Source organism: Setaria viridis, chromosome 4 (genome assembly GCF_005286985.2).
Source record: "Setaria viridis chromosome 4, Setaria_viridis_v4.0, whole genome shotgun sequence".
Lineage (NCBI taxonomy): Eukaryota > Viridiplantae > Streptophyta > Magnoliopsida > Poales > Poaceae > Setaria > Setaria viridis.
In genome coordinates, this window is record NC_048266.2 from 16898655 (window position 1) to 16904107 (window position 5453).

Consider the following 5453-nt stretch of genomic DNA (forward strand, 5'->3'; position numbering starts at 1 on the left):
ATAAAGTCAAAGTGCCAAATACATATTCCAAATTGAAAATAGTTCATAATTAGTGTTGGTATATCAACAATACTAAATCCTTGTAATGTAGGCTACAGGAATCATGCAATACATTGATTTTCCTTGAGTGAACCATGTCATGACTCTGAGCCCATTCGATCCATTGAAGAAGAATGTTCCTATCCAAAAAAAAAGAATGCACTGCATCAACAAAAGGGTCTCATAGTGCAGTAGTATATGTACTAAACAAACATGATCTTGGTAATTTATCTTGTGCTTGTGGACATGTGATCTAGCACAGAGCATATTATTCGCACACAGGAGACTGCTCTAAGTTTACTGATGCACTTAAACATAGATTATAAATCAGGTTTACTTTTGCATACCTGTTGGCTTCTTGTGCGCACACATTTTGTTGCAGCATTCAGTAGTTGCTGTGTACTAATATATGCTCCTGCAACATTGTTGTTTTTCCTATTTTGAAAAAGACCTCGAGACACTGTACTAGTTCTATGTTTGCTAGCATTTTTCTCAACTGTTGGCATAGCATCACTTGGGATGATGCTCCTTGGGTCAGCATAGGAAAAATAGGTGGAAGTAATTTAGGGACAAAACACATTCCAATATGCTAATTTGTGTAACAAATATCCAAATTGCCTTTACCTGTAGTAATGGGGTTTCTCTCTATTCAGCAAACTTCGATAGCATCTCTTTCATGATATCTTCCCTAAGTGCTTGCCTTTTGTTATTTTCCTCTTCTTGAATCTGTAGCAATTTTTCTTCCAATTCCTTTCCCTTTCAGCCTTTTCATTTGCAAATTGTTCTTCTAACTTGTCAACCTTTTGTTGGAGCGCATTATTTTTCTAGTTGGCCACTTCTGTAGCACGGGCTTGCTCTTGGATTTGAGCTTTCAGCAATTCACTGCGTGATGGAGTTTTAGACAAGTAACCATGAACATGGGTTCTGTGGGTTTTGCATCCTGTACTTTGCTTGTAGCATATTTGGAAAACATTGTTTTCCTCTGCAGTGGAGATGGGATTTGTATCATCATTGCGATCTCTCTTGGAAAGCCTTAGGCATGCATTGTCCTAATTTAAACAGCAGCATTGGTGTCAGTATTGGACATTAAAAATAATAAGAATAATGTTGTTAATAGTGAACTATGTAGATTACTTACATACACAGCCATAGATGCTTCATCTGACCATTGCCCATTCTTCATATGAGTACTTAACCAAACATTTAAATCACTTGGTTTGCCCATTCTTCATATGAGTACTTAACCAAAGATTTAAATCACTTGGTTCTTCTCCCGTATCCGGGTCTCTCTAAAGATGGCATGAATGAAGCACATTAGCTTGACATGTCTACAAAAAGACCGTACCATACAGCAAGTCTAAGCATTACCTGCTCATGGCTCATGTTGGAAAATGATCTGGACCCCATGACATGGTTCATCTTTGCTTCTTTACGGTTCTTTGAGTTCTGGTTGCTAGCTTTCTGTACAGGGTGTAAGTAAAAAAGTACATCAGTAGTGCATTGATCGAACTAGTAATAAATACATGGTATATATGGTATGATGAAAATGAAATGCTATGTGTTGGAGGTATGCCCTAGAGGCAATCATAGAGATGATGATATTCCATTTCTATCCATGATTTGTATATTGTGTTCATTGAATATCCATTAAAGGCTACTTGAATTGATTTGCAATTATGTGAATTGTATGTGAAACTCTTTACTTCTATGGTTATTCTAGAGTTGTCCCTAGTCGGAGTTCATGTGAGGACACACATGAATATTAGACTAGCACATGTATTAGTTGATGACTATGTTTCACAAGTCATGGACATGAAGATGTTAAACTAATAATGTGGGCACATGTGGAGACATGTGCTAGGACTGACCCAACACGAGAAGTAGTTCTCTCTTTACACAACATGTACACTTTGTCCTTAGACCTGAGATTGTCGCATGTACTCAAGATGTGGATCGACTTACTTAGGGGCTATCAAACGCTACACCATGACAGGGTATTGAAAAAGGTAGCTTTCGGGTTTGTCAAGAAGCATGCTATCAGACATGGTCAATCAAGATGGGATTTGCCCCTCTCATCTCTGGGCCCCTCGAGTGATCGGATCCGAAAATGCATGGTCATGCTACGTACGGTTAAGAGTTAACCTACAAAGGGATTCCGAATCACAGGATCGAGAAAGAGCGGTCGGCTTGGAGCTAGACCAAATATCGTGAGGCAAAGGGAATAGAATGTACAAAATGTTGTGATGGTTCGTCTGATATGATCTTCGTGTGCGTCTAGGAGTTGGCACGTCTTGCTAGAGGCCGCTACCGACTATAGGGCTGAGTAGGAGTACTTGGGCCATGTCTATACGTATCCGAACCCATAGGATCACACACTTAAGGGGATTGAAGCCCAATTCGGATGTGATCCGAGTTGGATTCGGTTTGGAAGTACTAATGGGCCTCGGACCTAGAGGCCCGTTAGCAACCTCTATAAATAGAGGGGTGGGGGCGCCCTAGGGTTTACACCTTTTGGCGAAACACATCTGCTGCGCCTCCCACGCCCTCGCCCTGTTGCATCTCGCGGACCTAGCAATCCGGCTTGCGACGCTTCCTCCCTGCACGTGTGGATACCTTGGAGGTGTTGCGCCTGCAGCACTTGGACGAGCCGCCGACAAGCCACAACGAGCTGCCGACGAGCCACGACGAGCCGACGACAAGCCGCGGCACGAGGACGATCTTGCTGCACGTGGACGAGCTGCTGAGGAGCTGCTGGACGTCGACGTGATCGACTACGTTCGGCTACACGGATCAACTTCGCGGATCGACTTCACTGCATTGACGAGAATCTACATCTTCCGCATCAGTGTGTCGAGTGGTAATCCTGTGATCCTTATACGACAGTTTTTCTGGTTTACGCGGTAGAAAATTTTGATTTGCGTTAGTGTAGCCTACCTCGTATCCCTACAGTGGTATCAGAGCCGTAGCTGTTTAGTTTTGGATTCGGGATGTGTGCATATGGAGATATGCGAGTTTTCAGTTTGATCTATGTCCTGGTTTCGTGTTCTTGCTGCAATGGTAGTGTAACGACATACTCCTACCGGTCGGGTTTCCGCCATCGGAGTTAAGTGATACACGTAATTCCAGTTGCAGTGAGTGAAGATCAATGTGATTGGTCGAATCAAAATCTAGGTTCATACGCCAGGCGCACGAGATGTGCAATAGCAGATTGGATCTACTACCGGGTCGGGATTTTGCCGTGTGCGTCTGCTTCGGTAAATCAGCCATAACTTTTCGGTACGATCTCGGATCGGGGCGAATTTTATATGAAAATTGATCTACAAAAAAAGTTACACATGAAATTCAACCGCTTTAATGATTTCGGCGAAATTAGATTTCCCAAATTCAGCTTGGAAGATGGAGTTTCGGGCCTCCAAAGTTTGGAACGTTAGGACGCTTAAACTCTGTTTTGCAGGATGTATGTATCTTGTGATTAGTATGGCCTCTTTGTGAATGTGATGCATGTGTGTAACTCATTTGTGACCTGCGTGTTGCGCGTACGGCAACACGGCTGGAGCCATATGTGTTGTCACTTTAATGTATTTAATGGTCTGCGTACCAATTTGTGATGATCCAAGCAACTATGTAATCTTCATTACTAGCTTCTTTACTAGCTATTAGGCGTAATAGCATGTTCTAGTTATTGGAGGACTCATCACCAGGAGGATGGCGCACATGGAACATGGAGATGGAGATCACCATGGTGAACAGGTTCTGTGGAGATGGAGATCACCATAAGAAAACGGGTCATACTGTGTCACAACTGTGTGAATACTATTCTGTTTATATTTTACTTTCTGCATGCTATGATGTTAGAAGTAGAACGATCCCTCACAAAGTTTAAGTTAGTATGCCCTCCCAACTAAAACTTGCACCGTCCCATGTCTTGTACAATTAGTGGTGGGTCTATGAAATTAGGGTGCCACTAGTTTTCCTTGACTAGACGGGTTTGTGTCGGACACTTACACGCATAAGGGTTGGTTTGCTTAACAAGGTTATCTTAACGGTTAAGGACCTTGGGGCATAAAGGTTGGGCGCCGAGACATGGAGATGTCACCCAACAATAGGAGTCATATGCGATATGATTAGCAAGAAGTTGCTTACCGATCTACCTTGTTTGCTAGTGGTGATGCTAAAGCTCACTAGTAGACTTGTTAGTTATGGATCCTGAATCACTAAGTATCAATAGAGGGATATTGATTTTAGTGGGAGTAGATTCTATTAAAATAGTTTAATGTGATTTGCTCTATCATGGATACATTTGTCTTAGTGTATTTTTGCATTACTTTTGTTGTAAATTAAATGGCACCTAGCAGCACTACACCGTTTGCTTTGCGTTCGGTCCTTGACAAGGACAAGTTGAATGGAAAAAACTACTTGGATTGGATCCGTAACCTGAGAATTGTTCTCAGGGCTGACAAAAAGGAAGATGTTCTAGACAACCCACTACCTGAAGAACCTGCTGATGATGCATCTGCTGCTGCTAAGAATGCTTACAAGAAAGCATGTGATGCTAACCTAGAAGTAAGCTGCCTTATGCTTGCTTGCATGGAACCCGAGCTGCAGATGCAATTCCAAACAAACCATGAGGCGCACGATATGATCGTGGCACTTAGAGACATGTTCCAAACACAGGCCAGGACTGAAAGATTCAATGTGTCTAAATCCTTTGTGGAGAGCAAGCTAGCAGAAGGCGCAACAGTAGGACCACACGTAATCAAGATGGTTGGTTACACTCAACAGTTGGAGAAGCTGGGCTTCCCACTGGGCCAAGAGTTGGTCACTGATTTCATTCTTTCGTCTCTTCCGCCTAGCTATGGGAACTTCATCTCGAACTACCATATGCATGGGACGGAGAAGGGTCTGAATAAGTTGTGTGGCATGCTTAAAACAACAGAGGCTGACATCAAGAAAAGCGCTAGTAGCAGCCATCTGATGGCTATACAGAACAAGCCTAGCTTTAAGAAGAACGACAATTCTTGGAAGAAGAAGGGCAAGGTTGGAACATCCAAGCCAAACCCAGCGCCCAAGGTTAAAGCTGGACCTGGACCTGGACCTGCTCCAGACAAAGAGTGCTTTTACTGTCATGAACTTGGTCACTGGAAGAGAAATTGCAAGCAGTAACTAGCTTCGTTGAAGAATGGCGGAAGTAAGAGTAGTTCCACCTCAGGTACGCTTGTTATTCATGTTATATACAACATATTTCTCGCTGATACAATTATTAATTCTTGGGTATTTGATACCGGATCGGTTGCTCATATTTGCAATTCGATGCAGGGAATGATAAGAAGTAGAAGCGTGGAAAGAGGAGACGTTGATTCACGTGGGCAATAATGCAAGAGTTGCTGCGTTGACCGTCGGGACGATGCAACTCC